The sequence below is a fragment of the Cydia fagiglandana genome, chromosome 22, assembly GCF_963556715.1.
Source record: "Cydia fagiglandana chromosome 22, ilCydFagi1.1, whole genome shotgun sequence".
In the NCBI taxonomy this organism is placed as follows: Eukaryota; Metazoa; Arthropoda; class Insecta; order Lepidoptera; family Tortricidae; genus Cydia; species Cydia fagiglandana.
In genome coordinates, this window is record NC_085953.1 from 11,886,271 (window position 1) to 11,914,006 (window position 27,736).

A 27,736-nucleotide genomic window follows, 5' to 3' on the forward strand; every position below is an offset into this window, starting at 1 on the left:
CAGATCATTTTGAGCGGTTTTTCTCGAATATCCCGGTAGAAACAACAAGATCCCTTAATTCATCGCCAGACGTCGCTGAAGAAATTTTGAAGACAAATGTGGCAGAATGTACAGAAATCTTCAAATTTTCGTATGTCTCATCGAATATAGTTCTTAAGACTTTTAGGTCTTTAAATTTAAAGAAAACAGAAGATCTTTGGGGCCTGTCTGTCAAAGTATTAGATTCCATCATTGAGTCAATTACACCATACTTAGCTGAGATTTTCAACAGATGCATTGATGCTGGAATTTTTCCAGATATTATGAAACATAGCAAAATTATCCCTCTATTTAAATCAGGAACGAGAACAGATCCCACGAACTTTAGACCGATTTCAATACTACCGGCATTAAGCAAAGTGTTCGAGAAACTTATTCTGAATCAACTATTGTCACATTTCAACAGAAACAAACTGCTTGACAGCAATCAATTTGGTTTCACCAAAGGTCGATCAACTACTGACGCCGGTGCGGTACTTCTAAAACACATCTTTGATGCTTGGGAAAAAGCTCAAGATGCTGTTGGAATTTTCTGTGATCTGTCAAAGGCATTTGATTGCGTTGATCACGAAAATTTAAAGAGAAAATTAAGCCGCTATGGGATAAAAGCTAGTGCCCTTGACCTGGTCTCATCGTACCTTTCGGATAGAACTCAGCGAGTAGTTATTAATGGAACTCAATCGGCGGGGTCCCCGGTAGCCCTCGGAGTGCCTCAAGGTTCAATTCTTGGTCCCTTCCTGTTCTTGGTATACATTAATGACTTACCAAAAGTTGTGCAAGATAGACATGATATAGTGTTATTTGCAGATGACACTTCCCTTATATTTAAAGTGGACAGAAAGGAAAATAGCTTCGAGAGCATTAATGACGCGCTATCTACCATTGTAAACTGGTTTACGGCAAACAATTTGCTTTTGAACGCCAAGAAAACCAAATGCATCAAGTTTACGCTACCTAACGTCAAGCAGGTAAATAACAGCAAGATTAAAATAAAAGGTGATACGCTGGAATTTGAGGACCGAACTGTTTTCCTGGGAGTCACTCTAGACTCCAACCTGCAATGGCATGCACATATAGGCACTCTAGCCGGAAAACTTAGTTCAGCAGCCTATGCAGTGAGGAGAATCAAACAGCTGACAAACGTAGAGACGGCCAGGCTGGTATACTTTAGTTACTTCCATAGTGTTATGTCTTATGGAATTCTGTTGTGGGGAAAAGCGGCAGATATTCAGACAATATTTGTGCTGCAAAAACGAGCTGTACGTTCCATCTATGGACTGGGCGCTCGAGTATCCCTAAGAGAGAAATTCAAAGAAGTTAACATTCTTACCGTTGCATCTCAATACATACTAGAGAATATTATGTATGTTCGGAAAAACATCCACGAATTCAAGGTTAACAGTGATATCCATAACTATAACACTAGAAACAAACATAAACTTGCTGTGCCCGCCCACCGCCTCCGTAAGGTTAGTACGTCTTTCGTCGGGAACTGTACACGTTTTTATAACAAAGTCCCCACTGATGTAGTGAATTTACCACTTCATAAATTTAAGTCGCACATTAAGCACTCCTTGTTACGTAAGGCGTACTACACTGTAAATGATTTTATAAACGATAGAGATGCTTTTAAGCCGGTAGCTTGATTTCATTAGTATAATAAGAATTAAATAAATATTGTTTTTTTTTACATTGTGAATTAAATATGCTAGTGTCCAGTAGAATTGACACATGAGACAATGATGTTCTCGCTTGATTATATTGTTTAATTTAATTTTAGTTTTGGACACTTGGAGACCTTATACATCTCTAAGTACATATTTATTTATTTGATTTTTATTTTTGATTGTACATACTTACCCATATTTTTAATGTTTCTGACACTTAGAGACCTTTACATCTCTAAGTCAACTTAGGCTAGTAATTATGTGAAGCTATATTACTGTCTTTTTATGTAACATATGAGCACAAAATGCCGTGTCTTACAGCTACATGTTATTACTATTTTAATATTAATATAGGCCGGTAGCTTGAACATGTCATGCTCGCTTAAAAGTCTTTGCTTACGGTGGCGTTGTTGATCGGGTCGCCACTTTCCCGAATGAAGGTTGAGGGAGGCGATGGCTGAGATACGCGTCATACTCGTGAACGGGTGCTGTTTGTGGAGACTGGTCTGTTAAGCTAACACGAGCTATTATACTTAGTAACTTTTATTAATTAATTACAGTGAGACGCCTCATTCTGTTCTCGTATGTTTCTTTTCTTTTAATGAATGTATTAATTATACAGGATATTGACTCTTGGAGACCTTATACATCTCTAAGGATAACTTGATAAACTATATAATCTTATAGTTCTGACACCTAGAGACATTTACACCTCTAAATATTATAGATTTTTTTTGTGTGTTTTTTTATCTGTATTTTGTATGTAATTCGACATTAAGAGACCATATACATCTCTTAGTAATTGTAATACGTTAGATTGAATTGTTAGTTTTATTTTATAAAATTGTTGATGTTATTATTTTTGCTTTTATGTAAATTCAATGTTGACGTGTAAAAGTGCCCTTGTGGCCTATTTGCTGAATAAATGTTGATGTTTGATGTTTGATGTTTGATGTTTCCATGGAAACTTCAAGCTTCAGTGGTTATGGTTTTCCAATCACAGCTTGTTACAAGGCCATTTACATACTGCGAGCGACAAGAAGCTACCGTTTGCGTGAGTTATACTAGGCGTGTTTTATTATAGGTTTATTTGTACTTAACTGTGTGGGTCTCGGAGTAATTAACAATGGAGCCGCCATTAACAGGCGTTCCCCTTTGTCGAAAATAGGCGGCCAATGGTCAACCACATGTCAACCATATGTATGGACTGACGATGACGTTTATCTGACATGACGTACCTAAGTATACATTTGATGTGCCCCTCCCCCGCAAAAAACGGCAGACTATTTTGTACCGAAAATTTTAGACATGGCGTCTCCTCTAAGGTGTGGGTAGGTTTTGATTATTGTTCATCATCATCATCATCATTCTAGCCTTCAGTCGCCCACTGCTGAGCATAGGCCTCTCTTCGTGTACGCCACTTATCCCGGTCCTGGGCTAGTCTCATCCAAAAGTGCCCCGCAATTAATTAATTAATTTGATTATTGTTAATATGCATGTAGGTAAGAGATGGAAATATATCAGTCAGTCTTGATACGAGCACGTAGTTTTATTGACGCATCCCTATACATACGTTAACATGGCGCAGTCGGTAGGATTTGTACTTTGAGTAGTGTTTTGAATAAGAACTGAGCTTGAGGTTGGTAAACAGTTATAACTTATAATGTTCACGGAATGGTTGAAGAATTTTTATGTGCGAGTGATTTATATGTATGAATTAAGTAAAAAATAAATATTACACTAAATTTAGTAAATCAATTATCAATTATGTCGAAGATCTTACTAGAATAGGCAGGAAAGGTAATAAAAGACCAATAGTTATAGAACTCCTAAGCAAAAAAGTGACGAAATTTCTACTCGAGAATAAACACTTGTTTAGGGCAACCGGCTTATCCATAACAGGGTTCCTGGAACAAGAAGCGTTACAAACTAGGAAAAAACTTCAAGAAAAGCTCCATAACGCTCGGCGAGAAGGGCACCATGCCGTAATCAAAAACAATATATTAATAATCAACGGGAAACGATACACGGAGATGTCAGAGACCGCTACAGCTCACACCGAAATAGTTCCGATACAAGAAGTTCAAAAAGATATAATAAACATAAACAAACAACAAATGCCAGATCATGACAATGCATGTTCAAACCAGCCCTTTCGGGAATGATTTTAAAATCTTCGTGCAGAATGTACAAAGTCTCAAAAATAAAATACCAACTTTTGAAACATTTTTATTAAATACCAAATTCCCAGCACTATGCATCTCAGAAACATGGATATCCGAAAATCAGATTAACCTAGTAAAAATCGACGGCTACGAGTTCGCAGCGGCATACTACCGTAAACAACATCAAGGAGGCGGTGTGGCCATTCTGCTACAAAAAGGTATACATTTTGTAGAAAAAAAGGACATTGCGGAACTGTCAATTGAATGTGTTTTTGAGTGTTGTGGGGTAGAACTACCAAGTGAAAATATGATACTGATAAATATCTACCGACCCGATCGCGATATAGACAGTTTCTTTGATGGCTTGAATAAATTACTATGTAAATTACAACTCAAAGAGCAAAAAAAACGAATTGTTATCGTAGGTGATTTTAATATCAATATGTTAAGACTCTCTGGCACCTCTAGGAAACTCAATGATACTATGTTATGTCACAATCTAGTTCAAATCGTTAAAAACTCAACTAGGCAGGTTAACGGTTCCAACTCATGTATCGATCTCATATACACAAACCAGAAAGAATATGTTCTAGAAATAAAGGACCATGGCATATCGGATCACAAAGGCGTTACATTCATAGTCCAAAGCCACACCTTGCAGACCATACAAAAACCCTGGCATAAGGAAGGTAGGATATTTAGTGACAAAAATATGTTTTCTTTTAGGCAAGCATTGTCAGACATCGATTGGGGTACCATAATATTAGATAAAAACAACATTAATGAAAATTATCAGTCATTTAGTGATAAACTGCAGAATATCTTAAACTCACATATACCTAAAAAAAGAATCAGACTATACACATCGTCAAAAACTAAAACTTGGCTAACCAAAGGGTTAAAAATATCTTGCAAACATAAAATACAGCTTAAAATCCTCGTTAACACGACAAGAAACGAGATTATCCACGATTTCTATAAAAAATATGAAAAAATGCTGAAAAGATGTATAAGAAAATCCAATAAAATAAATTACGCAAAACAAATTAGAAAAACGAATAACAAAACCAAAACCATGTGGAGCATAATAAATAACATCACGCGAAAGAACAACGAACGACGATACAAAAACATGTCGTTAAAAATTGACGATAAAATCTTAGAATCGCCCCAACTAGTAGCCGATGCTATTAACGAGCACTTTGCATCGGTAGGTGAGTCATCACCGCCGCTTGACAACGCACGCGCGGGTTGCATAGATGCGCCCGCGCAGCCGCTAGTCGGCCGTCCTGCCCTCACCTTTGTCACTAACTCCATATTTTTAAGTCCAATTACCGAACGCGAAACACTGAAATTAATTAAACAGCTTAAGAACAAAAAGAGCTTCGGGACCGACGAATTACCGCCGGCGTTATTAAAACTGTGCGCAAATGAACTAGCTTCACCCTTAACACAACTAATAAATCAATCGTTCGATAACGGCATATTCCCAGACCAGCTGAAAATTTCTAAAATTAAACCAATTTTAAAACCATGTGGCAAGGCAACAAATCCGAATCAATACCGTCCTATCGCATTACTCCCGGCTATTTCAAAAATCTTCGAAAAAGCAATGGCCAATCGTGTGTATAGCTTCCTCGAAAAATATAAAATATTTGACAAAAATCAGCACGGATTCAGAAAACATCACTCAACAACGTTAGCAATATTCAAATACATTAGAAAAATTTTAGAGCATATCGATGATAAGAAATACAGCATTGGGTTACTTCTCGATATGACCAAAGCATACGACAAAGTGTCCCACGAAATACTTCTCTCAAAGTTATACGAAATGGGAATACGCGGTACGACACACAGGTGGTTCAAATCCTACCTTACAAATCGTGAACAATATGTACACATAGACTACTATAATCACGAAGCCCGAGAAGTGACTGAAGTTGCCTCACAAAGACGCCGTACCACTTGTTCTTTGCCACAGGGAAGTATTTTAGCATGTACCCTATTTCTGACATATATAAATGATCTGCCGAAAATCCTAGATCCCAATGTGACCTGTGTAATGTTTGCCGACGACGTCTCCCTTTTATTCAGCGCTACAAATACCACAGAATGTAACTCCCAACTTATTTCTATCTTCAACACAGTTAGAACATGGTTAGAATGCCACAACCTTGAAGTAAACATAAAGAAAACGAAAATTATACAATTTAAACCCAAGCAGAAAAAACCTTTAGAGATGAACCTACACATAAATAGCGCCCAGATAGAGGAAGTCACAGAATTTAAACTACTAGGAGTTTTCATTGATTCCGGAGTAGACTGGAAGGCCCACGTACAAGGCGCGAAGACAAAACTAACAAAGTTTATCTACGCGCTTAACGTGATAAAGTTAAATGCAGATTTTGAGTCTGCACTATCCGTCTACTACGCGTACATATATTCTAGTCTCCGATATGGTGTGGTCTTATGGGGAGCCAGCACTGACGCTCACGAACTCTTTGTCCTACAGAAAAAATGTGTACGAATCCTGGCAAATATACGGATCCCAAACAGTTGCCGTCCTTTTTTCAAACAATATGAGCTACTTACACTTCCGGGAATATACATAATGGAGGCCGCTATCTTTGCTAGGAAAAACCCCGATCTATTTGAAGCTAAATTGGATACATACAAAACTAGAAGCCAGTATAGAAACAAATTAAAAACACCAAGCTCTAAATTAGCCATCTATAGAAACGGGCCCCATTTCGTATGTATCCAAGTAGTAAACAAAATACCCGATGAGATCAAATTGGAACCAAATGACAAACTGTTTCACAAAAAACTAAAAACCTTCCTAATACAAAAATGCTATTACTCAGTGGATAACTTTTTAAATGATGAAAGCTAGCCGCACTACTTATACCAAAAATTGTAATCAAACTAACATTGACATTCAACTTAATACGAAATTCGCCCTGACTAATTATTAATTATACATTAATTCAAAATATTAGACATAATAATAGCATGCATGGCCTGTAATGTACTTTAGTATTAAGCTAGATATAAGAAAATTTGTGTGCCCTGACAGGGTGTCATGGAGGCTTCCTGTATAACTGTAATAACATCCCATGTACATGACTATACAAATAAACATCTTATCTTATCTTATCTTATCTTATCTAAATTCAATCCCAAAATTAAGCTAACTTCTACTAGAAAACCGCCGTGTAACTACTTTTCTTCTCTACAGAAATTTAGTTAATATTACTTTAAAACATAACCGACTAAAACCAAAATACAACTACAGCTATTAAATATGTAACGGTCCAAAACTTATAGGTAAATAAAACAGAACTGCTGAGTGCTGACGTGGCAAATCTGCCGCCAACCCCAGGCCGCCATCTTGGATACATATTGACTCTGTATTGCTGACTTGTGAGATTTACTAGTCTCGAGTTTTTAGGGTTCTGTAACCCTTATAGTTTATTCTGCATTACTGACTGTTTGTATGTGTGAGCCACTTACAAGAAAGGTACTCAGTACTCAACTGTCCGGCCCCATTTTGATATATGTTAGAGATTAATCCAAAATAACAGACGCATACGTTTTTTGCTGCTCAATCTCAACCTGTTGGGACAAAATTGTCCTCCAAAGTACTGAAAAGTGATTAAACCTTCTAACTTCTTTAGAGAGTTTTGTTCGAGCAAATTGTTAGTTAGTAACTGGTTTGATCATCATGTTTAGGTATTATATCGGTTAAAACTCATATTTTCCAAAAAAAAATACTACTGAGCATACTGTCTTTTTCTTAAGCTAGTATTTCAACTCAAAAAGAGGGATGTAGTTTTTATAGTCGGTACTGTTATTGATAAAATTGTTTGACAGGCTGTTTATTCAACTTAAATATCACAAGAATGCTACCCTGGGTAGTGCTACATGTTCGCGGCGTTTAAGAGCCAACAGGAGTGGTCATTTCTCCATACAAACGTACTCGACTGTTTCCTCCGTGGGTTTTAATGCTAGAGCAATGATTTTTTCAACACAGATTAACATTGTCAATATGTGTGTAGGACCGTGTTGCTTTTTTTGATATTTTTGTTTTTTAAGGCGCTAGAGCCCTTCAAGAATGGCCAAAATGGCCGCATTGAGAGGCGTAGTATTCAAAACTGATATCAATTAGCCAAAAAAGCAAAATGATCCGACACAGATAATTTCATAATCATTTATATTTCCAAATTTGGTTACGATTGGTTAAGTTTTGGAGGAGGAAACAGTCGAGTACGAAACCTCGATTTATGAAATTTTTACGAAGGATATTTCGCCTTGTCCTTATCGCACTAGTTTTAGGAGCCGCTTCCGTTAGCGAGACGGGTATATTTACCTAAAATATTTAAAACTCAGCTCCTGTTTCGTCTTAAGGTCGAAACTCTGGGGCCGTGGGGGCTTAGCGCGCGTCGCCTTTATTAAGACCTAGCAACCCTTAAGCCTTCTGGGGATCTTGTTCAGCGAGAAAGATCTAGTGTATTTTATTTTTTAGTTCAATTTCTTTTTCTTATGTTTTTACTTAATATTGGTAAAGATAATAGATAATAGGGAATCCCGGACTGATGTAGCCCTCTGTTATTCGAGTTAAGTACTTGGTCCAATATCTGATTTTTCCTGCCTCCAAACAACTTTGTGCTTATTCAATATAAGATAATATACCCCTCAGGGTTATTGGTTTAGTGATTCGATAAAAAACGGGACGGATTATATATATTCGGTTATCCTTATTGCAAACTAGCCTACGTCCGCGACTTCGCCCGTTTAAAACTTTTAACTGTATTTTCACCCCTTTAGGGTATAGCGACATGAAGAATAATGTTTAATGAAAATGAATAAATTAAAGTTTGAATTTTTTATGATATTTTGTAAAAGATGTGTAAGAAAACTCCTAAAAAATTTCGTCGACGTATTTTTGGGTCAGCTTGTACTATTGATTTATAAATATATTGTTTAATCATAGACATATGTTAAATAGCTATCTAAGTCCGCAATAAAGTAATACGTTTATAAGATCAAGACGTACCCGACCCTTTTTAGGTTAAATGAGTGATCTTACGACTTTCAGACGACCTAACTCAAGGGTTGTGAGGTAAAGGGCATTGTGTAGCTTTATTCGACGTTCATAAATGCATTTTAATATGTCTATTACTTGGAAAATAAACCATTTTAGGGTTCCGTAGCCAAATAGCAAAAAACGGAACCCTTATGGATTCGTCATGTCTGTCTGTCCGTCCGTATGTCACAGACACTTTTTTCCGTAACTATAAGAACTATACTGTTGAAACTTGGTAAGCAGATGTATTCTGTGAACCGCATTAAGATTTTCACACAAAAATAGATAAAAAACAATAAATTTTTGGAGTTCCCCATACTTAGAACTGAAACTCAAATGTTTTTGTTTTTCATCAAACCCTTACGTGTTGGGTATCTATTGGATAGGTCTTTAAAAATGATATTGAGGTTTCTAATATCATTTTTTCCTAAACTGTATAGTTTGCGCGAGAGTCACTTCCAAAGTGGTAAAATGTGCCCCCCCCCCCCTGTAACTTCTAAAATAAGAGAATAATAAAATTAAAAAATATATATGATGTACATTACCATGCAAACTTCCACCGAAAATTGGTTTGAACGAGATCTAGTAAGTAGTTTTTTTTAATACGTCATAAATCGTAAACCGCAATTTTATTGTTACTTGCTGCTACGGAACCCTTCATGGGCGAGTCCGACTCGCACTTGGCCGCTTTTTTATCTTTATCGGCGAGGCACACAGCATGACCCAAAACACGTTAACTACTAATTAATACGACATTTTTCCTGCTCATCTTCTTTTACAAAATGGCATTATAAATTAATATAAAATACTGTCTGTCTAAATTGTAAATTGTTGTTGTTTAAGTGAAAATGTTTACAATTTTCCAAATACCAAAACCTACAATTTTGCTTCAGCCAGGCGTGGCTCACTCCGCGATTTCGTCGCATTGCTGCTGGTAGCTACATCCGTTCCTTATAAATTTTGGTGGCTAGCCATAAGCCGCGCGTGGCGCTGTCGCCACCTAGCTGCCATGTCCGTCCTGATGTAACAGACGGGTTTTGTTAGAGAGCAAGTCTTCTGTACCTAGTATATACCATTATTTATTCTGTGCTTCAGCCTTCTCAAACAAAATATCCACACGAAATAGCCGTTTCTTCCCCACATAATCACGTTTAAATTTAATGTATCCGCGATTAGGCTTATGCCGTATCGCGACTAAATGCGAACTAGTAATAAATCAGCTAAATACCGATGAGCGGCTCGTGTCCGTCCGCCATTTTGTGAATTTGCACGCAAATGCATAATTAACGCGGGCCCGTTTAATGTGATGTCTCTAATCCGCTTTAAATATAGGTATAACGTTATTATGTGAAAACACTAACATTGTTCTATGGAGCAGAATAGATTTTGTGTGACCGCAAACCGAAAGTAAGGTAAGGTCCTTTGAATCGAAAATTGGAACCCTACCGCAAACATCCAGAATGGAAATTTCGTTATCTGCCTCTCGTAGCCCTTGCATATTTGAGCGATAGAGAGGCAGATAGATGACCGAACGAAGTAGTTCGCGGTTGCTCCTTCAGTCAACATTGCACCCTTGATATAGATGTTATGAAAAGTTTGGAGGTAACCTTCTTTCCACGCTTCTGGTAAGCTTCCGTATCTCAGTTTTTCAGACTCTTATAATTAAGTCTAAGCTCGAATTCTTTTCAACTCGATAGAGATCCGAGTGTCTTGTAGAGACTTGAGTCCTTTTCAAAAAACTCTCGATTTTTTTTACATACAATTTCGAAATGCATTGTGTAATGTATAATTTGTGGATTAGGTACAAAAATCATACAATAACGTCTAATTTATTTACTGTTATTTAGGAAAACCTACAAAATTGTTCACGGAGTCTTTATTCGGATACTCGAGTCCTTTTGAGTTGCTCTTAAAAAATACTCAATAAAGGACTCGACTCGGGACTTAAAAGACTCGGAAATTTTTAGGATCCAGTCTCGTAAAAACGAGCTGAGTTCTTCTAATCCAGACTCAAAGAACTCGAGTTCCTACACTTCCTACCAACACTTAATAGCTAAGAACACGCTAGAATAGATGTGTCCATTTTGTATTGGAAATGGGGCGCTTGGCACTCAAAGTGTTTAGAGCAATCGTACCGGTGTACCGAAAAGGCGGAAGCTACCGGAACCTGTGAATTTTTTAATTTATCTTTTCTTCTTCTTCTTCTTCAACCTAGCGTTTTCCCGGCCTAGCGCCAGGGTCCGCTTTCCTGCTCAGACTTCTCCACTTTGCCCGGTCTTCGGCATTCTCAGGTGTGAGATTGTTCTCTTGCATGTCCGCTTTTACGACATCCAGCCAACGCTTCTTAGGCCTACCGCGGCCGCGTGAGCTAGAGCCTTGGACAGTGAGATTGAGGCATCTATTTCCGACGTAGTCTAACGCTTTTAATTTATCTTTTAATATAAAAAAATTGTACCTATAGTATCTTTAGCAGACGTATCTGCTCGATATAAATTAGTTTATTTATCTATTGGAAACAACGACGTTATTTGTTTGCCGACATACAAAATGGCGGCAAAGATGGCGTCCAATAAAGGATGTGCGATACATTCATGGGGATTACTTCGCAGTTTCACCCTACTTTATTCGTCCTTCCGTTTCCGGTGTGGATTCTCGTGCCAAACTGATATCGTCTATGTTATTTGTGTGTGTGTGTGTGTGTGTGTTTATTGAAGGCAAAATAGATATTTTTTAGGGTTTCGTACCCAAAGAGTGAAACGGGACCTATTACTAAGACTCTGCTATCCGTCCGTCCGTCCGTCACCAGGCTGTATCTCACGAACCGTGATAGCTAGACAGTTGAAATTTTCACAGATGATGTTTTTCTGTTGCCGCTATAACAACAAATACTAAAAACAGTAAAATAAAGATTTAAGTGGGGCTCCCATACAACAAACGTGAGTTTTGGTTTTGACCGAAGTTAAGCAACGTCGGGCGGGGTCAGTACTTGGATGGGTGACCGTTTTTTTTGCCTATTTTTGCATTATGGTATGGAACCCATCGTGCGCGAGTCCGACTCGCACTTGCCCGGTTTTTTTTATATAAGTAGCTATTTTGCCGACGCGTAAGCTGAGACGCTGATGTTTTCCTTCACCGTAAAGCGACTGGTAAATATCAACTGATATTTCGTACATAAGTTTCGAAAAACTCATTGGTACGAGACGGGGTCTGAACCCGCGACCTCCGGATTGAAAGTTGCACGCTCTTACCGCTAGGCCACTAGCGCTTTTTATTAGTCTAGTTTGATTTCTGTGCCAAAACTATATCTAAATGATGTCAGCTTGTTATCATTCGCGCGTACATTTCGCTGTGCGTCCGTATATGCAGTGCGCGAGACGCACGGACAAATGAGTAGAAAATTACATTATTTAGATATCGTTTTGATGTCAGATGTAAGTTTGAATTGGCACAGAAATCAAACTAGACCGTTCCGTATAAAGTAATTCCGTGCCGAATGTTGTCTCGTTCCATTCGTTTGATTAATCGATTATAGGCGTTACTTAGGCCAATAACTCAGATCTGTCATGGTTATGGACGTCGCAACTAATGGCCAAGTCTAATCCGCTTGATGTAGGTATAGCTGAAAACATACCGGGTGGAATTCTTTATGCTACGTACGGTCAGCCAAGAATTGAGATACCTACCTACTTTATTTTTCACTTATTAATCACGTTAATATTTCTAACCGTTTTTTTTAGTGTTCCGTACAAAACTTTGTTCACGGAACACTTATGGGATCACTTCGGTCTTGTTTAGATATAGTTTGTTAAACGTGTCAGTGCAAAAATCTGTATGTTTCAACCCTCGTACAAAAAGATCGTAATAATGACATGACATATGTCTATTTCAAATGTCAATAACTTTTTAGGGTTGTCACTGATATAAAAAAAATCAATGATTTTGTTTTACTTTTTAATCCAGCTTTACGATTATAATAACTCGATTGTAGATCACTTAGATAACACTATCCTTTCAGGTCAGTCCCTAGAAATGTTCCAGCCTGTATATTACTTACATTATAGTTTTATCGGTCAATCTAGACACACACAAATGGAGGAAAACCACTTGAATTGGATAAAAATGGGTTTATTCCGTGGATGATATGTTTCACGAGTTGTGTAACCTAACCAGAGGGGCTACCGCGAAAACCGAAATTCGCAAATTGCGGGGATTTTTCTCTTTTACTCCAATGAAGGCGTAACTAGAGTGACAGAGAAAAATGCCCGCAATTTGCGAACTTTGATTTTCGCGGTTATAGCTCAGGCGTGGCTCACTCCGCGATTTCGTCGCTTTGCATCAGGTAGCTACACTAGCTACAAGTACATCCGTCCCCCACCAATTTTGGTGGCTAGCCGCGCGTGGCGCTGTCGCCACCTGGCGGTCATATCTGTCCTAATCGTAACAGACGCGTTTTGTTAGAGAGTGAATCTTCTGTACTTTTATTTATCCTCTAGCCGCCCGTACGTCAAACCTTGCCAAGCAAAATTAAACTTTCATTTAGTCAACACAAAGTTCAAATTAGAATGGAACAGGAGACCTTTTTATAGGTCTCTGGGCGGCTAGAGGATATTCTGTGGTAATGTCAAGCTCCAGTACAGACACATCCTTGTGGCTAACGACTTTCGCTTTCTACGGCAGAAAGGCCACATTTGAATAACCTAAAAACTCTCGAAAAGTCACTAGAACGCAAAGTAATGTATTCTAATTTAGTCCAATGAAAGGCAAGCGGACATAATTAAGGGTGGAGTGGAGTGTTTTTATACGCTCCTGGGTTCCGGCACACAACTGAAGTAACCAGTACCTATAATGAAGTTTACAAAGTCATTATACTGGTTACTTCAATACCACTTCAGTACCAACACAACTTACTTAATATAGAGGGTGTGTTGACTACTCGCTACTCGTTGGGTACTCGCTAAACTGAGCTACTTTTATTATGGCACCGACCCCGATATCCCGATTTCTTTTTACTTTTTCATACATTATGGCTGATCAGATGTCGACGTTTTCTATGGAAAAAGCCAAAAAAAATTCACCCATTTTAGGGTTGGCCCCATAGTAAAAGTAGCTCAGTTTAGCGAGTAAAATCAAGCCCTGGATTTAAAGCCCCATGGTCAAACACACCATGTATACTTGTGTATTTTATAATTTATCACGAATAAATTGGATGGTTCTGATTCTGAAGCATGTACAATAAATTGTGTATAAATATTTCATAAACTCAATATCCACGAGTCAAGTTGTATTGTTTTCTGTAATGAGGAGTGCAAAAAAGAAACAATCAGAATCAGAACCATCCAATTTATTCGTGATAAATTATAAAATGCACAAGTATACATGGTGTGTTTGACCATGGGGCTTTAAATCCAGGGCTTGATTTTACTCGCTAAACTGAGCTACTTTTACTATGGGGCCAACCCTAAAATGGGGGAATTTTTTTTGGATTTTCCATAGAAAACGTCGACATCTGATCAGCCATAATGTATGAAAAAGTAAAAAAAATAACTTACTTGATTTGTTTATTAATTTAAATCGAACTTTTGTCAGATACCTAAGTGTTCTCATAGTGTGTTACGTTAACCTACATGATTTTCGAAGTACTTACTTACTTACTTGGTTGGCGCGGTGACCCAAAATGAGTCATGGTCTCCAACACAAGAGCACGCCACTTTGATCGGTCCAGAGCCCCTGCTCTGGACCGATCTCTGCATCCGCAACATCCCTATGTTGCGGATGCAGATTTTTTGACATCCGCGGATGCGGATGCGGATGTCAAGATTTGGTACTTAAAAAACGTCAAATACTAATTTTTGGCAATTTTTTATTTAAAAAAAGGAAACGTTTAGACCGTTTAGTATTTGAGCAAGAATATAGGTGCGTTTTATTTAATAAACAGTAACTTGGCCGACTTTTCGGGATCTACACGATTTCGTTATATATAATGACGAAATTACCTAGCACTTACGCCGCCGGCGCCGCCGCTAATACGTTCCTGTTACCGACTTGGTCGACATCCGCATCATGCGGATGCTCCGCATCGATTTTATGTGGATGCGGATGCAGATGCGGATGTTGAAAATAATGTGGATGCTCCGCGGATGCGGATGCGGATGCGAATATTCGCAACATCCCTGGTCCAGAGCGGTATCCCGCCAGCTTTCGCCGACGCCGAGCTCACGGGACCCGTCAAAAGAGACCATGGCAATTGGAGGATTTTCGAAGTTGTTAGTTATTATTATTCTATTTATTTATTTTTCTTCTTAAGTTAGGTTAATTATAATATGAATATAAAAGTAAAATATAAAAACACTTGTACAAAACAATAATAAAAAAAATTATAAACACATTATAAAAAACCTAACCTAGGGTGCCGCCGGCAGCGGGGCAGGGCCCAAGCTGACGGTGGTCAGGGCCGCAGAGTGAGGAATCGACGTACTATACGCGCCGTGTCCAAAATTACCGCCTTCTGCATCTGACCCTTGATCCAACAACCTAGCGAGAGTCTCTCTAGGTGTTGGTCGAGACTCTTCGCTATGAGACCGTTCGCTGACACGACATTATTATTATTATTACTCATGGTTCATTTTAAGAGAATGTGATGTCTAGTGTGTGTGGGACATGCGTACTTCCTACGTCGTTATTGACATTATTATTTTTAGCGTTTTCCTCGCTTTAAAAGTTCCAATGACAAAACACTTTTTAAAAAGACAGACAAAAGGAGGATTGGACGCTTTAAACAGATGGTAAACTTTCAAGGACCGGAGAAGTTCGAGTGGCCGACAGTCGCCGGAGTTTACCGAAGTTTACCGAAGTTTGTGGAAAAAAGTCGATAGCCCGGGAAAATGGGAGTGAATGGCACTTTGGACGGCTGGGGTTCAATTCAACTTTAACTTCAAATTGTTCTAATGGTAGCTGGTCACATTGCGGTGATGGTGACTTGCGTGGAAAACGAATAAGACAATCACATCGTTTGTAAATGTGCGTAATTTGACGAGCGAAATTGAAGTGGACGGTTAAGTTTTTCCTCAAGTAAGGTGGTGGTATTGGCGACGCAGTCCCAGTACATGTCATCTTTTAATTTAAGTCATTGTCAATAGAGGTGACAGCAGGGTGTCATCTATTGGGCATTAGCATGTCAAACACTAGCACCACAACCGTCCAGGTAACAGTCCAAGTTACAGAAAAAAAAACCATTTTACGTCCCATTTTTGGCCTGCATTAATATTTGATACAAATGAGAGCAGGGTAGTAGGTAGGTAGTGTTATTGCGACGGTATTTCCTAATGTACTTCCCCAGTTAACTATATTCAATCAACATCATATCGTCGGGTGACAAGCAAAAGTCACTAAGTACTATCAAAAACTTTAAGTAACAATGCACTTTATTACACTTGTAACACGGTTTATTGTCCAGTAATTTCAATGGTTTTAGTTAGTTACTTGTGCTTGTCACCCGACGATATGCATCTCTAGGCAAATTACTGTCATTAACTATTAAGCGTGGTTTAAACTAGCAAGAACTTGCATGCAATTTTCATTACATTGCGGTATCTGATCAAACTTTTGAATGTTGATTACATGCAATTTCCTGCTAGTTTAGGCCTCGCTTTAGAAAAAAAATTCGAATAGCACCCCTAGTATATTACTGACACAACAACAATACAAGATGGATACCTAAACTTTTATTTTGTGCCACTAGGAATTGAAGTTTTGTGGGTGTTTCATGTGTTTTCCTGTTGAGTTTTAGAGTGATATTTATTAGATTAGTTTCTGTGAGTTTTGTTTACCTACTCCTTTGTTCAAATTCTATTTATGAAGTTTTCATTGACGTACGCGTGACAGTGGCGCCCATCTGGCGGTTATGAGGCTGTTGACAAACGTCAAATAATATAAATAATCTGGCCGAAACGAACGAGGGCATCGCTTTTAGTTCCCCTACTAGGCATTTAGTACATTAGACTAATTTTAAGGTTTTACTCACGACAGTTTAAATTAGAATACTTTACAAGTTCGCACTTAGCAAACTATGATCCATTCCAAAAAAAAAACAGTAGTCCGACCAGTGGCTAGCAATAGATTCGATCGAATACATAACGAAGAACGTAGTTGGTGCGCCAACGATATGCAGAAATACTGCAAATGGCTAACAATAAAGTTAAAGGAGAACGGTGTTACAGGACTTTTTCGAGGAGAGCCGTGTTCAGTTTATTCCCGTGTTCTAGGTCACTAGGGACTTCAATGCTTAGAAATAAAAGAAAAGTGACTGACTGTCTTGAGCGAAACCCCAACTCGCGATTCCGAAATACGAGACCGCCGCTCTATCAACTGAGGTACCGAGTCTTACCCGTTGACAGAATATTATCACCATATCCTTTATATGCGCCTTAAGAGTATTTCGTACGCCTACGCCTCTATAGAGTAAGTATTTCACTTAGACGGCTACCGCAGCCATATTGAAAATTCACCAGAAACGATGTGATGTGATGTGATGTGATTTTTTTACTACTAGCACAGAATTAATAATAGCACTAGGTACACAAGACGCACTCTCTAACAAAACGCGTCTGTCACGATCAGCACAGATATGGCCGTTAGGTGGCGACGCGTGGCTTATGGCAAACCCCAAAATTGGGGTCGAACGGATGTACAGCTACCTGTAGCAAAGCGACGAAATCGCGGAGTGAGACACGCCTACTACTAGAGTCTAAGCAGAAACCTCTGTGAAGATAGAGAGAAAGTGATGAACATTTCTTTTATTTCTAAGCATTGTGGTATCGCTTGCAAACTTTTCTGCTTAATACGAAGTTAATTTATTTTTCTATTTGTGTTCTTGTCAAAATAACGTATCGTATTCCGGTCAAATAATAGGGAATAGCCGGGCAATCGACTCAATCGAATATACCGGGTGTGGCCTGTAACATGAGCAAATAATTAAAACATAGATTGTACTCCTCAGCTGGTGACACTTTTGTTCAACAACTTTTAAAAATTATGAAGTATTTAGACTCCCTATTTTTCATACAAAATAAATATTATCTTCAATGGACGCCATCGCCACGACATATCATTGTGATTGACGTTGCTTGTCAAGCCTTAAACATAACAAAATTCGCAATACATTGCGTCTTTGAATAACCTTTAAAGTGTATTAAAAATCAAACTACAAGTTATATTCAAAAGTCGCTGAACATATGTTGATCAGTATGAGCAGCCTACAGATAATTTTTTTGCTTATATTACAGGCCACACCCGGTATAAAGCAATAGGCTTCGTAGTTTGCACGCCGACGATATGCGAAAATACTGCAAATAAAGTTAGAGCGGTGTTACAGCTACACTACTACAGCAAAGTTGTTGAACAAAAGTGTCACCGTTTGAGGAGTACAATTTATGTTTGAAATTCATTATTGCTAATAAGTAAAAACGGTAACGCTAAACTGGGTCAAATGTCACTCATTTAGTGTCTTCCTGGCTTTTACTATTCGTGCCTTGAAGAGGAAACGGGACGATGTCACGTGACTGATGCTGCATACAAACGTAGGTATACTGCCGTATTCGAACTTCAAGATATTCACAAGAGACGACACGTACTAGATCCATTCTAGATACGTTATAGTTTAGATATCAACTAGTTCTCTTTTGCAGCGCAATTCGGGCAACCAATGTCACTTTTACGTTAGATAGAGTAAGATATCTATTAGATGTGAATTGGATCTCTAAGTCATATCTTGTGGAAAGCGTTCAAGAGTATCTCCACAGAATCGCGCAAATGTTAAATTGTTAGATCCTGTCAGGTTAGATCTTAAGAGTGCTATTACATTTCGGGGTTGAGCGACTTTAGGTATTTTACGCGCTGCGGCAGGCCGTGCGAGCTCAGTATTCCGATCCCTTCTACCACACTCGCACTACCATGATGGATTAAACATTCTTGATCCTTCGCGAAGCATATTGAAATCAACCATAACAACACTAACTGTACTTAACTTATAAAGTCCTAAGACTGTTATTTGGTAAGTACGAAAATACTAAATGCAGTGCAAATGTACATAGGGGCTGTTCATAAATTACGTCATCTATTTTTTAACCCCCCCATCCCTCAAATCATCCAAAAATCATGCTTCGGATGACTGTTTCCTCCTACGTCATGCTACCATCATCCGATGTCCAGACCCCCTCCCCCCCTCCTCCCATTTGAAACGACGTAATTTATGAATAGCCCCATACTCGTACTTATGAACGTGTATTACTCGAAAGAAATTATAGGTACTCGCTTATTTACAAGAAACAAGTTACAAGAAACTGAAGATACACAGGGTCTGACGATGGAGCTGGAAGGTGGCCACGGGTACCAGTCTATCATGTAACTAAACCACTTCGTGTTTGGGCTCGTTTGATTCGTCTCAACAAGATCTTTGACACAAGACAGTACTCAGGGTCTGATGATGGAGCTGGAAGGTGGTCACCATTACCAATCAACCATACAACTAAATCACATCGTGTTTAGGCTCGTTTTATTCATCTCAACAAGATCTTTGACACTATATAGGTGATACTCAGAGTCTGATGATGGAGCTGGAAGTTGGTTACCGGTACCAATCAACCATGCAACTAAACCACTTCATGTTTAGGCTCGTTTGACTAGTCTCAACAAGATCTTTGACACTAGGTGATACTCAGAGTCTGATGAAGGAGCCGGAAGGTGGTCACCGGTACCAATCAACCATGCAACTAAACCACTTCATGTTTAGGCTCGTTTGATTAGTCTCAACAAGATCTTTGACACTAGGTGATACTCAGAGTCTGATGATGGAGCTGGAAGGTGGTCACCGGTACCAATCAACCATGCAACTAAACCACTTCGTGTTTAGGCTCGTTTGATTCGTCTCAACAAGATCTTTGACACTAGGTGATAAACCAAACACGAAGCCAAAACAAGAAGTGGTTCAGTTATGTGATAGACTGGTACCCGTCGCGACCTTCGAGCTCCATCATCAGACCCTGAGTAGTATCTTGTGTCAAAGATCTTGTTGCGACGAATCAAACGAGCCCAAACACGAAGTGGTTCAGTTACATGGTAGACTGGTACCCGTGGCCACAGTCCAGCTCCATCATCAGACCCTGAGTACTAACTTGTGTCCAAGGTCTTGTTGAGAGGAATCAAACGAGCCCAAACATGAAGTGGTTCAGTTACATGATAGCAGTGTTGGCAAAAAATCAATTCGAATTGACGATTGAGAATTGACCGATCAATTCGAATTGACGATTGACGAAACTAATTCTAAATCTACTGATTGAAGATTGACGATTACTAATCGTTAATTCGAATTGATCGGTCAATCCTCAATCGTCAATTCGGATTGACGATTACTTTGTATGTACCTACCTAATGTCCTTTTTATTTAGGCCATTTTTGTGAAACTGACCAAATGCGTTCAAAAGCGGTGTCTGAGTTTACCAAAGGTTCCGAAACATGTTTCCGATGGCTATATGAAGGATGTCCTTTTTGGAACATTTTCGGGACTTTCCTTGAAATTAACCGATAGCGTTCAAAATCGATATCTGAGGTGCTCAAAGGTTTCGAAACTTGTTTCCGAGGGAAATATTGAGAGATGTCCTTTTTTGGGACATTTCTAGAAATTACCCGATTGCGTTTAAAATCGATATCTGAGGTAAACAGAGGTTTCTAAACATTTTTTCAACTGCAATATTGAAAGGTGTCCTGTTTTGGGACATTTTAGTGACATTCTTTGTATCTGACCCTGACCCTGTGTATCTTCAGTGTCAAAGATCTTGTTGAGACGAATAAGACGATCCTAAACACGAAGTGGTTTAGTTGCATGGTTGATTGGTACTGGTGACCACCTTCCGGCTCCATCATCAGACCCTGAGTACTATCTTGTGTCAAAGATCTTGTTGAGACGAATATAAAGAGCCTAAACACGCAGTGGTTTAGTTGCATGGTTGATTGGTACCGGTGACCACCTTCCGGCTCCATCATCAGACCCTGAGTACTGTCTTGTGTCAAAGATCTTGTTGAGAGAAATCAAACGAGCCCAAACACGAAGTGGTTTAGTTACAGGATAGACTGGTACCCGTGGCCACCTTCCAGCTCCATCATCAGACCCTGTGTATCTTCAGTGTCAAAGATCTTGTTGAGACGAATAAAACGAGCCTAAACACGAAGTGGTTTAGTTGCATGGTTGATTGGTACCGGTGACCACCTTCCGGCTCCATCATCAGACCCTGAGTACTATCTTGTGTCAAAGATCTTGTTGAGACGAATCAAACGAGCCCAAGCACGAAGTGGTTTAGTTGCATGGTTGACTGGTACTGGTGACCACCTTCCGGCTCCATCATCAGACCCTGAGTACTATCTTAAGTCAAAGATCTTGTTGAGCCGAATCAAACGTGCCCAAACACGAAGTGGTTTAGTTGCATGGTTGATTGGTACCGGTGACCACCTTCCGGCTCCATCATCAGACCCTGAGTACTATCTTGTGTCAAAGATCTTGTTGAGATGAATAAAACGAGCCTAAACACAAAGTGGTTTAGTTGCATGGTTGATTGGTACCGGTGACCACCTTCCGGCTCCATCATCAGACCCTGAGTACTATCTTGTGTCAAAGATCTTGTTGAGATGAATAAAACGAGCCTAAACACAAAGTGGTTTAGTTGCATGGTTGATTGGTACCGGTGACCACCTTCCGGCTCCATCATCAGACCCTGAGTACTATCTTGTGTCAAAGATCTTGTTGAGACGAATAAAACGAGCCTAAACACGAAGTGGTTTAGTTGCATGGTTGATTGGTACCGGTGACCACCTTCCAGCTCCATCATCAGACCCTGAGTACTATCTTGTGTCAAAGATCTTGTTGAGACGAATCAAACGAGCCCAAACACGAAATGGTTTAGTTGCATGGTTGATTAGTACCGGTGACCACCTTCCGGCTCCATCATCAGACCCTGAGTACTATCTTGTGTCAAAGATCTTGTTGAGACGAATCAAACGAGCCCAAGCACGAAGTGGTTTAGTTGCATGGTTGACTGGTACTGGTGACCACCTTCCGGCTCCATCATCAGACCCTGAATACTATCTTAAGTCAAAGATCTTGTTGAGCCGAATCAAACGTGCCCAAACACGAAGTGGTTTAGTTGCATGGTTGATTGGTACCGGTGACCACCTTCCGGCTCCATCATCAGACCCTGAGTACTATCTTGTGTCAAAGATCTTGTTGAGATGAATAAAACGAACCTAAACACAAAGTGGTTTAGTTGCATGGTTGATTGGTACCGGTGACCACCTTCCGGCTCCATCATCAGACCCTGAGTACTATCTTGAGTCAAATAAATACATATAGAATGTCAGGTCGTTTCAAATATTTTTAATCCTGTCCGGTAGTTTATTAAACTGGTATTATAAATTATAATACTATAAAAACAGTGCTAGGATCAAAGTCTCTCGTTGCGGTTTACACGCACACAGTATAGCGTTTTACACGGCGCCCGCCGCACACAATGATAAAAAACCTCGTCGTCGCCGTTGAAAATGTGCGGAGCCGACCGACACACGTCCTGCCTGTACAAGCTCTGCCGCGGCACTGAGCTGGCGAGCGCGCGTCATCGGTAATATAGAGTAGTTTTCAAAAAATTGCCAAAAAATTATAGTAGAATTTCATAAACACTAATGTATACCAACAGTATAAGCAAACGTTGCAGATTGCTTGAGTATGAAAATGACTTCGATATTAAGTAGATTTTCGTAGAAATTGACACTTGTTTCGGAGAGAAAATTGAGTTCGTTTTACTTTGATTTTCTCTTTCTCAAAGGTATGTAGGAAAAATATCGTTTGATATGCCTAAAGTACAGGGTAATACAAAATAGCCAGGTTTGGCAGAGTAAACTTCTCAACATTTCCAAATAAGAGCTTGCCGTTCAGTGCTTCACGCGGTTTTTCGGAAACGACCATCAGAAAAAAATTCATTACTAATTTAATAAGTCCTTTTTCTAATATTTACAACGATATTTAAAAAGATAAGAAGACGCTTTTACTGGAACAAGTACTCATTGTTTCTAATAATGAGCACAAAGTCCTGAATTTCGTCGACTAGTATCATCAATTTTGCATTATTTCGACTTTTCTTGTAAGAGCGCTCTTAAACATATCGTTATCGTATCGTGATGTCTAAAAGATATCTAATAGATGTCTATTTCAAAATCCGAATCGGGCCCATAGTCACTTTTCCTCTCTGAAAAGTAACATTATTACGCAATTTGATGTATATATTGTATATTTCTAGGTAAAAGCCTTTAAATATTCGTTAAGTCAGAGATTTAAAATATCAGATCGCAATTAATACTGAAACGCTCGATTGGTCCCGTTCTGAATAATCCCGATGTAAAAGATCTAAGGACCAATCAGGGGTTTAATGAGCTCCGTCAGATCTGAAATAGTTAATGACCTCAAATCCTTCCTTGGAGGAATATTAAAATTTCAGATCATCGGTATAAAGGTTTTTAACGGCAATTTAAATTAGTAAATCTATTCTTAAACACGGTATTAGTATTCCTGATATTTCCAAGTAAGATGTGACATAATTAATAATATTTTATCTTTACACATTCACCGCCGACGTTTTTGTAGCGCTACGCCCATAGCCGTTTTCCCGCTTTGTAGAGAAAAGCGACTACAAACAGGTTCCCGGCACTCAACGTGTGAAAAGAAATAACATAACTATTACGTACAACCATTCGTCATTCACTTGCCCTAATTCCATTCACTTGGGGTCGGCGCAGCATGTCTTTTTCTGTCATACTTCTCCTTCCATCATTCGCTTGCGCTCATTTCATATCATCTCTCACACAGTCCATCTACATTTTCCTCATTTTTCTTTCCTCTTACTTCCCTGCACATTTCATGTATATACGTATATGTTCTGCAGTGGACGTCTAATGGCTGATATTATGATGATGATGATGACTTATCGGAAACAACCGTACATCATTGTCATCATCATTGGCCTGTAACATCAATAAAATGATGGTTCAAACTTGACAGTTGTAGTTTAATATGAAATAGAAAAAATATCGAAAGTATAGACAGGAGTTGCGTGTCGACGTGTCAATCAATAAATCATTATTGTCATTACGTAATTGTGTTTATATGGGTGTACTGCGTGGGTTGGCTTAGGGTTTCTTGAATATTTAATACGTACGGCCATAGTTAGTTAGTTAATTAGTGCTTCTGGGCATTATCCGCAAATCGACAACCATTGTGCCTATTTTGCGTGAAACGAGGTAGCGCTACTCTATAAAGTTCGTTTTTTTAAGCATTAGAAATAAGGTAAACAATCTTGATGTGTCTTTTAATTAAAAAACACATTTTAAAAATAAGTTACGGCAAATATGTAACAGTTATGAATCTAATACGATCATTTATATTCTTCTGCTTTCATAAGTAATGGTTGTTGATTTTTAAAAAGCGTTTTTCAATTAAAAGACATGTCAAGATCGCTTACCTTCTTGCAAGTTCTTTCTAATGCTAAAAAAAACGAACTATAACCACCCCAGCTCCTCCATGAAGCCTAGCAATGTTTTCAGGTTGCTGACTGCCTACAGTACAGTGTACAGACGGCCGTAATATCCATTGCGGTCATCAATACCTCGAAATAACGAGCGGCGTTACATTTGCATAATAATAACGAGCGCGAGAAACTGTGAGATATCGAGTTGTCGGCCGAGATTAAAGACGAGATTTCACGAGTCGAGGGCGAAATATTACTGTTAACAACCACTAGCGAGCATTGGTTTATCTACCTACACAATTTGGCGACCGGTCTGGCCTAGTTGGTAGTGACCCTGCCTGCGAAGCCGATGGTCCTGGGTTCGAATCCCCCGATAAGGGCATTTATTTGTGTTGAACACAGAGTCATGGTTGTTTTGTATGTATATAAGTACATATGTATTTATCTATATAAGTATGTTTATATCATCGCCTAGTACCCATAGTACAAGCTATGCTTGGTTTGGGGCCAGGTCGATCTAGGTATGTAAGATGTCCACAATATTTATTTATTATTATTATTATTTATAATGATTTACAAAACTAGTGCCCACGTCAATTCTCAGGATTAGTTGTCAAGCGGACCCCAGGCTCCCATGAGTCGTGGCAAAATGCCTGGACAACGCGAGGAAAAAAAAAGCAAAGATTATTTATAATGATTTACACAAATCATTGCTGGTCCCATTTGATCTTAAATGGAGGCTCGTTGACATGTCATCATCATCATCATCTCTCCCATAAGACGTCCACTGCTGAACATAGGCCTCCCCCTTGGACCTCCATTCGTACCGGTTGGAAGCGACCCGCATCCAGCGTCTTCCAGCGACCTTAACAAGGTCGTCCATCCATCTTGTGGGTGGACGTCCTACGCTGCGCTTGATAGTCCGTGGTCTCCACTCGAGCACTTTTCTACCCCATCGGCCATCTTCTCTGCGCGCAATGTGGCCTGCCCATTGCCACTTCAGCTTGCTAATCCGGTGGGCTATGTCGGTGACTTCAATCCAAAACAGGCATTATCGACGTCGGGGTCAAAGCCGCCATGCTAAAGTGGGACCGGGCAGGCCATGTACGGCGTATGCACCCCACAGTGGATCGAAAAATTGCGCTTGTCGATGTACGATTGTCATCTTGGCTAAGCCCCCAAAACCGTATAAGTCCCTAAAATAAAAGATTTTTCTAGCTTACCAAACAGCTTTATCTCAATAGCTATAAATTTTCTATTTCCACATCAGAGTTCGTTGTATTTTCTTGAATTTTCAAAGTGTGCCTTTTTAACCGGTAAGCAATATATTAGAACGAGCGGTGTATCGGCTTGATGTATTAGAATGTGATGGAATAAACGATACTTTATAAACTATTTGTTTTAAATAGCGCTCTCCCATCTAAAAGGGCCCACAGATTACCAGATCACCGGACGATATCAGCATGTCAGTTGTTCGGAACTGTCACCTTTTGCTATCTGACAGGCTGATATCGTCCGGCGAACTGGCAATCTGTGGGCCCCTTTAAAGGCCGGTGGCGAGGCACTTGTAACCCCTCCTGTGTTGCAGGTGTCCATGGGCGTCGGCTATTGCTTACCGTCAGGCAATTCGTCTGCTCGTTTTCCTCCTATATTATAAAAAAAAACTTGCAACCTGCTGCTACTATTAATAACTACCTACTGTTTATTTTGAATAGTTTTGATTAACGGCGCGATTCGGGAAACGAATTTAGATATTCACTAGATATGATATAGTAAAGATATGTGACGTTCCGTGGCAAAAGGTACCTTATGGCGGCTGGCGTTTACGCTATTATTAATTCCGCTCCTATATTCAGCCGGGGCAATGGTACCTTTTGCCGTGGAACGTCACATATCTTTATTGTTTGATATCTAAAGAATCGGCGCGATTCGGGAAATCAATTAGACATTCACTAGATATGAAATAGTAACGATATGTGACGTTTCACGGCAAAAGGTACCCTATGGCGGTTGGCGCTTACGCTATTATTAACGCCGCTCCAATATTATTGCGGCCATAGGGTACCTTTTTCCGTGGAACGTCACATATCGTTACTATTTCATATCTAGTGAATGTCTAATTCATTTCCCGAATCGCGCCGAATGTCTAACACGCGTATTCGGGAAACGAGATAATCACAAGATCTAGAAACGATATAGAGATCAACTAGATTTACAATAGATATCGACTAGATGTGACTTGGATATCTAAGTCATAACTTGTCGAAATCGTTCAAGAGGACCTCCAGAATCGCGGAAACGTCAAATTTGACATATCTATCTTACAAATATCGTTAAATTATCCATATCGTAACTTGTTGAGGTCTAGTAGAGATCTATTTCATTTCCCGAATCGCGCCGTAATTTATTTCCCGAATCGCGCCGTAACACATTCATCGCTATTGCTACATTTGCTACGCGCTACGAGCGTAGCAAATGTAGCAATAATGTTAACATGTGTATAATTGCCTCCTAAACATATTGATTATCATATTTATAAAGCCCCCTCCAGACTATGCGCGTGAATCGCGGGCGAAGCCGCGATCGCGTGTGTGGAGTCGATTTTCGCAGACAGCGAAATCGACTCCACACTCGCGTTCGCGGCTTCGCCCGCAATTCACGCGCATAGTCTAGAGGGGGCTTAATGAAAAGAGAATATTGTCCATTTGTGGCTAAAATTTCAGAATATTGTTGATACAAATCAAATTAAATTTAACATTTTAATGCCCATTGTGTTAATTGTTAAATTACGTTCATTAATTAGGTAATTCCGAGGTTTAGCATATTTAATGATGTGGTTAATCTGTGAACACTCCAATTACAGTTATTAAGTTATGTTATGGATTATGAATATGATACTAAACAGCCAAATCCGCTACTCTTTATGAAACATCATTCGTTCCTATAAGATAGAGCGTAGACTGTAGTTGCTCGCATCAGTGGATTTTGCTTGTCTTAGTATTACTTACTTATTGACACTGTTGTTTCTTTAACTATTTAATATATACTTTTTATGTATGTATGTCTGTCTATGTATGTTTATGGTTATAAGTATTTAAGTATGTTTATCTATATTAATGTTTTGTGTTGTTTAGTTATATTCAATTCGACTTTTTTTTTTCTTTGCGCCACCTACCGTATATTCTAATTCTTATGTGTCCGATACCCAAAGGTTGT

General features: G+C 39.1%; 1 protein-coding gene and 1 long non-coding RNA gene across 3 annotated transcripts in view; both read left to right on the forward strand.

Annotated features, from left to right (window-relative positions):
• LOC134675410 (calsyntenin-1) overlaps positions 1–27,736 on the forward strand; it is a 372,645-nt gene that overhangs the window by 156,357 nt on the left and 188,552 nt on the right. The window lies entirely within an intron of this gene.
• Positions 9,098–9,574, forward strand: LOC134675526 (uncharacterized). The gene is made up of 2 exons (XR_010099758.1): positions 9,098–9,164; positions 9,204–9,574. It is a non-coding gene; the product is annotated as an uncharacterized LOC134675526 (long non-coding RNA).